Source organism: Stegodyphus dumicola, chromosome 5, assembly GCF_044657685.1.
Source record: "Stegodyphus dumicola isolate Sdum_Otavi_A_Nest chromosome 5, ASM4465768v1".
Lineage (NCBI taxonomy): Eukaryota > Metazoa > Arthropoda > Arachnida > Araneae > Eresidae > Stegodyphus > Stegodyphus dumicola.
Genome location: NC_140772.1, coordinates 212,576,473 through 212,589,558, shown reverse-complemented (window position 1 = coordinate 212,589,558; position 13,086 = coordinate 212,576,473). Strand labels below are relative to the sequence as shown.

The window sequence follows — 13,086 nt, the reverse complement described above, 5'->3', positions numbered from 1 at the left end:
CCATGTCTAAAGCTGAAGATAAAAAGTTAGCTCATTGCCCGAATTTAATATTTTAAAATTAAATTTAAAATGTTGAAATAAATCAAATGTTAGATAAATTTACATACAAACGCATCCAAAATCATAACAACAGTAAAAATATTTTACTTCGAAATTTAAACAAATTAATAGAAATCTTGACAGTGTCAATTTTTAATATTGTCTATCCATTTTTCATAGTAATTTTTAAAAAATTTCATTGAATTAAAAGATTCCATAAATATAAACTCCTGTTAAATACTACAAAAAGTTAGTACATACTATTATTAATTTTGAAGTTTGATTCTTTTTTCCAAAGCATACTCAAGTGCAAATGCACTACATTAATAAATGTAAATTATAGAGCTTGGATTATTTTATGATTTCCGTGTCTTTATATTTTTGAATGAAGTAAAGGTAGTATTTTAATGGCAAAAATTTTTGGGGTATCATATTTCAACGGAAATGTTCATTTTGACCATTCCCAAAATTATTTGGACTTTTTTTTTTTTTTTTTCATATCGTCTTTACATACGGAAAGAATAAAGGAATCTTTTTTGCAAAATGGATTAAAAATGGATTTATTGGTGACGTCTGTACATACGTACTTACATATGTACCTTGCATAACTCAAAGAACATTAGCCTTATGGCGTTGAAATTTTGTGTATGGGATGGCTATAACATATAGTTGTGCGCATCTGTTTTTTTTTTTTTTTTTACTGCAGTCTACAGTGCCAAACGTTTACATATCTATATCTATATTTATCTCTATATAACCACACACACACACTCGGCTTAAAAGTTCTTACCTAGCCTTTATTTTCATGCTTAATCCATTCTGGAATTTATTCAAGGAAATAAGTGTTTAAGATTTACTTCGTAATTTTTAATATGATAGATATTTTGAGTTTTCATGTATTTTTGCCTTGACGCGAAGTGAGAACTGAATTAATTGAATGAAAAATACTCAATCATCTGTGAAAAACTGTTTATTTTTTGTTTTGTTTTCTTGATTTCTTTTTTATACATCGTTCTAGATTTATTATAGTATTTGAATAGAATATGCGGCAACGATTAGATAATTCTTCAAATGATAAAAGTTTTGTGCATTCTGAGTTATAATATGAACGAAATGTAACACTATTAAGTGAAGCTATCGCAGAATGTCGCTGCGGTAAACAAATATAGTGAATTTTAAAGAATGCATTTATTCTATTGTGGTTTATGCGCTATCTATTATTGTGGAAATCTTTGTTATTAAATAAGGAAGATTTTGTATGTATGCATATATGCATGTTCGTTGCATTTTGGAAAACGATAGCATCTACAGTCACCAAAGACATACGTATTCCTTCGCCCGAACTGCACCTGGAGGGTAAAACTTTAAATTTGGAATTTTTGTTTTAGTGATTTTATGTTTTAGGGGAATTTAATGAAATTTTGATTGACAAACTCAATGATTTAAAAGCAATGTGTTGCCACTCGGCGAAATACGTAACATACCTATGCTTCAAATTTAATCAGAAAACTCAGCGAATTGAAAGAAACGCATTGCCATTCGGCATATCTTAAATTATTTGTCTTTCAGATTTAATCAAGAAACTCAGCGGTTTAAAAGTAATATGTTCCTCCTGCCCGAAATAAAATATTTTTTATCTTTCACACACCACTGAGTTGGCATTCGGGAAAATGCAAGGTGTTTAACTTTGATTTCAAATGTAAACTGTCATATGTGTAGCTATAACTGTCACATAGATTATGTAGCTGTAACTATAATATAGAGTAAAAGCTAGTTAAATATTTACAACATTAAATTAAAAATTAAGATTCCAGCTCTTTAAATATTGTGACTTTAGACTGTTGTGCGTAGCGGACTACGAACTACATTGGTGTGCAGAACTTAAGTAACATGTGTTCTTTTTGCCATAACTCCACCAGATATGATCTGAGAGACATGAAATTCAGAAATGAGAGACAGCATTTTGTATTTAAACTATGACAAGAGCATAGTTGTGCAAAAATGAATACGATGCCATACAGTTTGGAATCAAACAAGAAAAGCTTTATTGAACTCATAGTATCGTTACACATGATTGTCTATACAAGAGGAAGAACAACAAGCAGATGTTTCTTAGTATGGGATATGATCTGCCCTTACTATAATGTTTGCTTCGCACCGTCTCTCCATTCGTAGCACCAGATTGTCCAAGAGGTCTTGAGTTAAGAGTGCCCATTCCTCAATCAGCATCTGTTTCTGCTGTTGGGTGTTCCCCGGAGGATGTAAACGTGTCGCAAGGCGTCTTCCCAAAGCACTCCACACATGTTGTATGAGATTTAAATCAGGGGAGTACGCTGGCCAAACCATTCGAGTGATATCTTAACTTCCCACTAGCTTCTGAACAGCAAGAGTTCCGTGTGGCCATGAATTGTCATCCATAAAAATAAAGTGCTCCAATGACACCTCGGAACAGACGCACATGGTGAAGGATCACCTCCTGGCAATTTCCGGTTACAGAACCTCTGTCGAAACCGTGGAGCTCTGTCCGCCTGTTCAACATAATGTCTCCCCAGACGAGAACTCCAAGGCCACCGTAATGGTCTCTTTCCGTGATGCTACTGAGATGAAGCCGTGTCCCGACATCTCTCCAAATCAACTGGCGTTGAGAGTCACTTATGACTAAAACGACTCTCATCCTCAAAGAGGACACTATCGATGAGATGTCCAGTTTTTATGCTCCTTTCACCACACTAAACGGTGGCGCCGATGGCCAATTTTCAAAGCGATGCTGCATTCAGGACGCCGGGTGAATAGGCCACCTTTGTGAGGGCGTCTGGACACAGTTGCTGAGCTATGGCGCTTGCTGACTGGCTTCGGGTTCTTTTCGCCTTTTGCAGGGCGATATATCGGTCATCCGCTGCTGTTGGTTTCCTGCGGGCGGCTACCAATAACCTTTCTAACAGCTGTAGCTATGGTTTGGACGGCTTTCCAAGCGCGCGAAACGACACTTTTAATAATTTCGAACTTTTCAGTTACACTGGTCATGCTATGCTTCTCCTTAAGCTATTCTGTCATTCTTCCAAGTGTGAAGTCATCCAGGGGATATCTTATAGCCATATTTCACGAAAGAACTAACTTGCGCTTGCAGCGAGTGCCTTTAATTGCGTCTCCGTCCTTCCTATTATTGTAGTCTTGAGTTGAGCGCACCGACCGCACGCGTTTTGCGTACGCTCACGTCGCCTGTGACTTTTTGTTCCTGACATTTGCATACGCATGACCTTTCGACTGAATTGCGTCTTCATTGTACTGATCGCAAGAACCCCTTTTTTGCAATTTCATGGCTAGCTGATTAAAATTTACATTGTTGCTTAAGTTTCGCACAACAGTGTACAAATGGCATGTGTATGGGGACACGACCATAAAATGATTAAAAACTGCTAATCTAAGTGATGATTGCAATTTATCGACTTGTTGCAACTACCATTTTGTTTGATAATCAGCTGAAGTATTGTAAGTATATACAAAAAGCAGGAGACAGCATTTAGATTCCTATTGCCGATTTTCTTCAATATGCTGAATTATTTTCTTTCTCCATTATTGTTAGCCCTGTATTTACATTATAAAGTGATAAATAAAGTGAAACACTGTTACTGTCCGTTTAAACTCATTTTGACTTTCTGCTTGTGAAACCTATGGTCTCTTTATAATCTGTGCTTTTTATAATCAAGCTAAACTTGTTGAGATATTAGGAGTTTTGGAGAAGCAGAAAAATGAGCAATGCCTTCGCCGGGACTCGAACCACGGGCCTCTGGAATACGCGCCGATGGTGCTGACCGCTACATTACGAAGGCATATTAAGAAGGCGCGAGAAATACCTTATAAACTGTACGTCATATGCTGGTGCACTTCTAAAATTAATATCATTATTGCAATGATACAATATTTACAATAGCAAATCATACAAATTTAAGAGAGTAGCGAAACCAGCATAATTCTAGGGTAGGGGATTAGATATAAACAAGTAAAAAATATAAATAAGTAAATAAATAAAATAAAGTTAAAAAAAATAAAATAAAAATTTCGAAGATTGTCCTTAAGCTTAGAACTTTAAAAATTATATGATATAATACAATCAATATCACCAAAATTTAAATTTTTTTCCATGAAACAAGATCGCTAAAAAAATTAATCTAAGTGATGCACTATTCAATTTTTAAAGAAAGTTTTTTAATTTAATCTAATTTTTAAATAGAAGGTTTTATAAAAATTTTGAAATATTTACATTATGACTTCCGGTTCTTTTTGGCTTATTAAAACTACAATTTCGGCAGTATGCAAACGGATTACAAAAATGTGTTATTTGAAAATATAACTCATAGATGGCAGCACTGAAAAACTATATTTATCCTGCAATGTAGGAAGGCTACCTATTTACTGGTTGTATTTCGATTGGATTTTCTAGGCATTAAAAGATTTCATACGCTTTTTCGCGACAATTAAGTTATTTTTTTTAATATAAAGAACTCGGATAATTCTTAAATTAGGAGGGCTGAAAGTTACGACAATTGCTAAATGAAGCAAAATGTGATATCATATATATGCAAATATCAAACTGCTGATATGGTTAATCGTTAATCAATAGATACGATAAAGTTTTGATAATAAAGATATGATAGCGAAGTTTAGAATATAATTGCGTTTAAATAAATCACGTTCTACCTTCCATTCAGCGAATATTTTAAAGCAAGTATAATTAGAAGTCAGAATAAGGATTAGATTTATCTGATTTTTCAGTATATTATTCAAAACTTTTCTTTTATCTTTTAAATTAGACTGTTATATATTGTAGAAGCAAATTCTTAGCAGAATGGGTGCGCACTGCCTTAGTATTTTTACATTAGGTAAAATTATTATTAAGTTTAATTAGTGCAATATAAATCGGGTTCGATTTATGTAATGCATGATAACTTCATAGCAAAAATTTTGTTATCATTAATAAGGCTTTTCTTCAAATTCAGAACCATACATCTAATTAGAAGTCTTTTACAAGTAATATTTGAGGAAAAAACTGAAAACCCCGGGTATAAACCTGCTTTATTTTGTCACAGCTTTGATAGTCAAATTAGACCTTTATGGATAAAAGAATCACGTTCCAGACCCACAAGCACTAAACATACGACGTCAGAGTGGATCATTTATCCAGTATACACTTTATATATATGTCTATTAAATATACGTATATATATATATATATATATATATATATATATACATAATATTTCACTTATTAATATAATAAGTACATATTATACAATTAATAAATATTTCTCGATATATAAATAAATTATTAATTATACCGTATTTTATTTACATATATAAAATTATTTTAATAGGAATATAATAAATAAAAATTTATTAATATATAAGTCCTATATTAATTATATGATATTTTATTTATATTATACGTCTACTATATAGATGTAAAAATTATTCGTTTATTTTATATACGTATATATAATATTTTTGTTATAATATTTATATTTGTCAATATAATATATTTATTAACAAATATTAATCATATTTGTTAATATAATAAATAAATTATTAATTATATAACATTCTATTGACATATTAATAAATAATATTTTATTATTATATCAGTACAATAATTAAACAGTTACTAATATATACACTGCTGGCCACCCAAATTGCAACACGAAAAAGACAAGAGATATCACAACAAAATTTACTTAGTAGATAACATGTTGACCAAGTATCAAATGATTACATTTATAGACTTCTGTGAAGTGTGGTACCTTCCAGAAGCAATAGCCCGTGTAGCCGCCATTGTTGGATCACCACTGCCACAAGCCTCGGCATTGATTCAAAGAGACTTTGGATGTGTCCTTGGGGTACAGCAGACCAAGCAGCTTCCACACGTTGCCAAAATTGATCTGGTGTGGCAGCTTGGAATGTAATCTGGGTCAATCGTTCGACAACGATGGACCACATGTTTTCTATCGGTGAAAGATCCGGAGAGCGAGACGGCCAGGGAAGCAATTCAATCTAGCGATTGACGAAGAACCCTTGGACAATGCGTGCCACGTGTGGTCGCGCATTATCCTGTTGAAATATGGCTGTGAGCAAGCCCTGAAGGTAAGGAAGGACGACTGGCTCCAACACCTCGGAAATGTAGCGCTGGCTGTTTAAAGTACCGGCAATGCGTATTAGAGGAGTGTGAGAGTGATATCCAATACCACCCCATTCCATAATACTCGGTGCAGGACCAGTGTGGCGGTGCATAACGCGGCTGTTCAGAACCTCTCTCCACGGTGTCTCCAAACTCGAATCCGAACATCGTGGTATTGCAGACAGAAGTGTGTCTCGTCAGTAAAGACAATTTTATTCCATTCTACCGTCCACATCCTTCTTTCATCGCACCATTGGCGGCGGAGACATCTGTGCTTCTGCGTCAAGAGTAGACGAAACAATGGACGTCTTGCGGACAGACCACTCTGCTGTAAACGGCGTCGAATGGTACGCGTAGACATTGGATGATGCGTTACAGATTGAATGTGCTGTGCTATGATGTGACTGAGCGGTCCGTCACTGCCATGCTCACAATGTTCCTGTCATTACGTGAAGTGGTGCACTGAGGTGGTTGCGATCGAACACGTCGGTCAGTCGTACCTTTCAGCATCTAACGGTCATACATCCGCTTTACAGTTGTTTGGTTTCGTCCAACACGACTACCGAATTCCCTGAAAGATAATCCACACTCTCGGTAAGCCACTATCCTTCCCCTATAGAACTCGGATACTCGATCAAACGATGATTGCTGTTTACTACGAGGTATAATTGATTGCTTAAAAAAAAAAAAAAAAAAAAAAAAAAAAACAAGAAAAACACAATTGCCAAACTTGAAATCGTCGAAAACTCCAAGCCTTAATTAGCGCTTTGAGGTGGCGCCACAATCACGCGCTGAAATTCTAATCATCTGTATATCTCACCTCCGCTAATGCATGTTGTAAATTTCATGTTATTTGCATGCTTCCTTCAGGGTGTTGCGTTTACGGTGTCCAGCAGTGTACATGCAATATTAATTAATTGTCCAAAGGAGCAATTTGCCCAGAAGGACTATTAATTTCGTTTTGGCCTTTTCCGTTGATTCACTAAAAGCGTTGTTTCACTTTTCAAATTGTTGCCACCAAATATTATCGCCCTTTATTATATTTAAAGAAATCATATTATATTTAAATATCATATAATTAATATTAAATAATGAAGAATCTGCATAAATGTATGTATGTTTCTCGAATTGTGATAAAACAACGGTACCTAGAGCCATTCAATTTTGAATCACGTAATCTTACTGCGAATATGGGCATCTGGAAGCCTATAACGAATTTTTAATTTACAAACTCAAGGATTTCAAAGCGAGCAATGGCAACGTTGTACAGAAAAATCATTTTAATCTCCAGCGCGCGAGACTTTGTCTCGGAATTCTAAAGATATGCTCATTTTAAAATTATTTTGCGATATTTTCCTTGAACTAAATTTTATGGTTTAAGTACGAAGAACATGATACTTAATAAATAAAGGTAACACAAAAAATGTTATAAAAAACGCCCCTTTGGACGTAATTTAAAATCTGAAATTTTCAGATTTGTATAATATTTTATTTATTTTATACATCTATTATATAAATTTATAAAATATGCTTCTAACATATAAAATATACGTACATATGAATTTTTATTTCTTTTTATCCAGAATGTTAAAAGGACAAACAAAGAAAGAGTACCCTGACAATAACAGTGAAATTTGTAGGTAACACAGGTACCGTTAGGTAATGTAGGTAACAGTCAACCGGAGCTTAGCTCTAGCATTCCTAAATTTTTGAGTGAAATCGTAATTTTAGGTAGAGCACGTTGAAGCTGTGAGTAAGACTGGCTTTGATACTTCGCTGCACAAGTGATTTGCAATATAAGCAGAAAATTCTATTATTATTTGAACATTTGTTTTCATAGTTATTAAAACTGATATTAATATTAGTTACTGAACGATGTTTCTGTTTCTGTCGGAATATATGGAGAAACTACAGTGCCTGAGAAACAAATTTCTCTTTACGAAATTCACACTCTCTTCAGGAAACAGAATATTAAGATATTTTATTCATTCAGCTTTAAATGAAATAAGTTAAATCAAAATAAGGAATAGATTTTTCTGATCTTCCAATATATTATTCAAAACTGTTCTTTTATCGTTCAAAATATCATGCCTTGTTATCATTAACTTAATCTTCGATTTTTTTTTTTTCGATTTCTCGTTTGGGATGCATTACTTTATTTAAATAATATTTTTTTTGTAATTATAAGTAATTTGTAAATATTTTTATTTATCTCTTTTGCATTTCATTTAATTTCAAGCATGAACTATTTATTTTATTTTATTTATTTACCTCTCTTCGACATTTTTATGGCCTTCCCTAGGCTCCAGTAATTTTAATATTAGAAATTAAAGCCTAAGAATAGAAACTGAATAGATTTTCTTAGATAGTGGTAAAGTGCACTGAGGTTACTTGCCTACGGAGATGAATGCCTTCGTAAAAGACTTGAGGAAAATTGACTTGTACTTGTTAGATTAAATTATTGCCACTTTTGCATACTAAAACTTGGTATCATCCACCCGCCCCCCCCCCCCAAATTCTGAAAGCTTTCAGATTTTACATTACGCCCAAAGAGGCATTTTTGTAACGTTTTGTGGGTTACTTTATTTATTAAATATCATGTACTTCGCCTTTAAACCCTAAAATTCAGTTCAACAGCAATATTGCGAAATAATTTTAAAATAAGCATATCTTTAGAATGTCCGTTATGCAGTCTCGAGCGCTGGAAATATTTTTGTTTTTCCTTTTTGTCGTACAGCTAGCTTTGACCATTGCAACCATTGCTCGCTTTGAAATCGTCGTTGAGTTTGTTAATCATGAATTCGTTAAAGTTTTACAAAATATGAAATAGATAATAAAACAAATTTCAAATTTGGGCTTCCAGGTGCACATATTTGGGTGGAAACGTACGTTATTCAAAATTTGATAGCTCTAGGTACCGTCGTTTTATGACAATGCAAGAAACATAGATACATTTATGCTGATTCTTCATTATTTAATTTCTTTAAATACAACACAGGGCTGTAATATTTGGTGGCAACAGTGTGAAAAGCGAATCGACACTTAAAGGTTTCAACGCAAAATGCCAAAACGAAATGAATAGCCCTTCTGGAATAACGCTCTTTAGGCTAACTAGCTAGCGCCCAAAAAATATACATTTGCGAGGGAGGATTCTGTTTATGTTCAGATGCAAAGATGTAAAAAAGGTTTTGTGCTAATGTTGCATTTGTGCTTCATTGTTTTCAGCATGTTACGTTCTTTTGTGGAATATACTCCTGATAATATTGCCTAATTGATAAGCCTGAAGCTGTTTAAAACTTATAAATGAAACTCTTGTGAATTCCTTCTTTTTTAACACTTCTATTTAAATTCTTTCTTTTTCAACACTTTGTAAAGACTGTTAACTTTCATCTGTATTCTATTTGTGTTCCATCTCAGTTAAGCAAACTCTCTAACTTGTTAAATAACGATTTCGTAGTTATTCTAACTTCTTTAACAACACTGTGCTAAATAGAAGATAATTTACTCAAACGCCGTAACTATGTTAAATGCACGACATATCAGTAATCACGTTATACATGAGGAAAATCATGAAAACGTCAAACAGCCAGCTCGTTTCCTACGATTTGAATCGTGATCCATCTGTTAATTTTCACAAATCTAATCTATTCAACTCCTGTTGGACTCCGCAACATAGGTAGCAGTTCTAATGTATATCAGTAAGAAGAAAAGGGGAAAAAATCAAAGAATTCATAAAGAAATGTACTGGAATAATCGAATTCGTGTTAGTTATGAGAATAAATTTTAACTGCGTAAGATGAAAGAGACAACAATTTTTTCCCTCTTTCATATAAATAATAATATTATAAGTACTACAGTGAAAGTGATATTAGTATAGTTGTTAACATTTCTCTTACACATTTCTCTTACGAATATATTTATTATAGAAAACGAATGCAGAACTCTGACCTTTCTTTGCGTCATATAATTGGAATTTCTGGCTTCACATAAAAATTTCCGTAATTCATAGGAAATTGCCCGAAATCTGAGGAACGGAAAAAGACTAGATTTGTGAATAATAATCTAATGTACATATATATCTGAATTACTAAAAAAATTATAGGCAATATCTGAACTAAAATTATAACAACGAAAATTATGATAGGATTGCTACGAAAATTAGTTACGATTTCCTAAACTCCAGTATATCAAACTAGAAAGCCCAAATAAGCAAAAGTTCAGTAAAATGTCCTAAATATAAATAAAGAAAATGAAATAAAAAAATCTGATGTGTTACATCACATGATTTCCTTGTACGGAATATTAAATTATACGCATTTTTTTTTGCATTTCATTTAAACTTATTGGATTGAATTAAATATACTTCGCCGACAGCGCATAAACCACGATAGAATAAATGCACTCTTTAAAATTTACTATATTTGTTTACTATAGCGCCACTCCAGCGATTATATATACAGTTTAAGAAGAACTGTCTAAAAATACAGAATACGATCTAAAAATAAAACAAATGTATGAATTGTTAAGTACGTTGCTTTTAAGTTAGTTAATTAAGCTATGTGCAGTTTTAATTTGAAAGCTAGATTAAGAATTTTATGGGCTGTAGACAGAGCTTAAATTGCGCAGGAGCCCACCTCCGGTACTTCTTAGTTTTTGGGATAAATCATAATTCTAGGCGGAGCGCATCGGAGCCCTAAATAAGAAGGTTCCGGCACTTCTTTTACGCAACTGAACAACAATTACAGTAGAAATTTAATCTCGAAAAGTTTATTTTTTGCAATAAAATTATATTAAAAACCGATTATTAAATTTTAGTTTATCTCTTTACATTTTATTTAATTTTAATTATTTAAGTACTTAAATCTTTAATTATGTATATAAAAAATAATTAATAAATGTTTATTTAATTAAAGGATAATTATTAATTAAATCATATTTGATAAATAATAATTATTAATGTTGATTAAATAATTATTAATTACTTTGATAATAGTTAACTATTTAATTTTTTAGTTATTAACGATTTTGATAGTCACTTTGTTTATTTATTTACTTTTGCTCCTCTTTGCTGACGATTTTCCATAGGGCTTCGGTATTTGTAATTTCAGAAATTAAGCCTTGGTTGTAGAAAAGGAAAAACCTTTGAGAACCGATAATTATCCAACCTATGTTGATAGCAAATGAAAGATCGCATATTTCTCGGAACGGCAACATTTACCAAACCATGCGACCGATATGTATCTCGGTAAATTCGCAAATGCTTTAAACTATAAACGTTTCTAATATTTCCTCCTCCACTCTTCCAAAAAAAGATGTTTGTTACCACGTAACTCTTCTTCCAGCAATGAGCTTTATTTTAACGCAGGCGGTTGTGTAATATATGGCCCTAGAAACATTCTTAATTAATTGTACCAATCATATAAATTTTGCTGAATTTTAGTTCTGACGGAAAGTACGAAAATACTATTTTAAAAATATTATTTTTAAATGATTCGCGCTGATACTATGATAAGAATTGTATTGTCACAATTGTGAATAAATCTTATACTGCATGAACTTGTAACGGTTGTCTTATTAATGCTATATTTCCTTTAAGAATAACGAAACATGACATATATATAAAATTTTATCATAATTTTACAAATAATAAATACTCTATCTGAAACTGTACCAATGGAACTTGAATAAGAATATTTAAAAAGTCGCTTTTAAAATAGATGAACCCCTATGTCTGTAGCATTTATGGAGGAGAGAATTTCCCAGCAATCATTTCATTCTGTTTATTGTGAAAAGCAGAATTAGCAAAAATAAAAGAACTTACCTACTATTTAACAACAGAAGCGTCGAGTAATCCACGCTGCCTTGCATACTACAACGCAAAACTGAATTTTCTCCACTTTTTCCTCTGCACCAGTTTCAATCAAATCGTCCCACGCGAAATTACCACTTGACTGGCATCGTCAGTATACCCTACCTGCTACCCCTATCCTACCGAATATTAAGTAATTATCAATAATTTTCAGAGGAAGGATTCTGGACCATACGAGGATGGAATATGCACAGATGTTGCCTTCTATTTTAGAGTTGACTGTCAACAGGTGGGTGGGCCTGAGGGCTTAACCGTATACGGTAACAGACATCTCGACAAGCAGAGAACCGGTTTTTTGGTGTTGAATTTTGTCAACTCTTTATACGCTTTTTTCTTCTTCCCTGAGGCATGAATGAAGTGCTCTCAAAATGTTTTACATTCTCCATTATCCCTGATCTAGTTTCTTTAACTTACATTGAAGTAAGAATTACGTTATGTGGCCTAAATAGTTAGTGATAGTCAAGTTCAAGGGATACATTCCATTCACGTTTCGCCTGCTGTTATTACTACTACGTTGTGAGTTTATTTAAATAGGGCTTATTAGTTTGACTCTGAGTTATGGTTTCACAAAATATAGTTTTATATTTTGCGACGAAAATTTCAAGTTTCTTTTGTAACATTTTGTTATAAACAAACCCTTGAAATCAAAGTGAAATTCTTTCAAACTTGTTTTATGATATATTGATGAATTTTTTTAAATAACATTAAATAATAATCAATCCCCCCCCCAAAAAAAAATTGAAGGTGACTATCATATAGGAACATTTTATGAGCTGTGACTTAATTGTGATATCTTATGACTATCATATAGAAACATCTTATGTTAACCCTTTCCGGCACGCTACCTTTTAAAGGAGGAGTTTTGATTAAAAAAAAAAAAAAAAAAAAAAGGTAGGCAGTCTAATTAGGCCTAGAGGAATACAAAAGTAAAATTTTGTGAAGATAGCACTTATCGTCTTAATTCTTTGAGTGTGCCCAAAGTGACACACTGATTGAATAGAGCTTCGAA

At 32.8% G+C, this 13,086-nt stretch overlaps 1 protein-coding gene across 2 annotated transcripts in view; it reads right to left on the bottom strand.

Moving 5' to 3' along the window:
- Positions 1–12,311, bottom strand: part of LOC118184644 (uncharacterized) — a 33,994-nt gene extending 21,683 nt beyond the window's left edge. The window contains exon 1 of one of the 2 annotated variants that reach the window (XM_035354346.2): positions 12,030–12,311. The gene's annotated coding sequence lies outside the window, so the exon portion shown is untranslated. The remainder of the gene's footprint in view (positions 1–12,029) is intronic. The other variant, XM_035354347.2, reaches the window with a different exon arrangement.
- Positions 12,312–13,086: the final 775 nt, after the last annotated feature.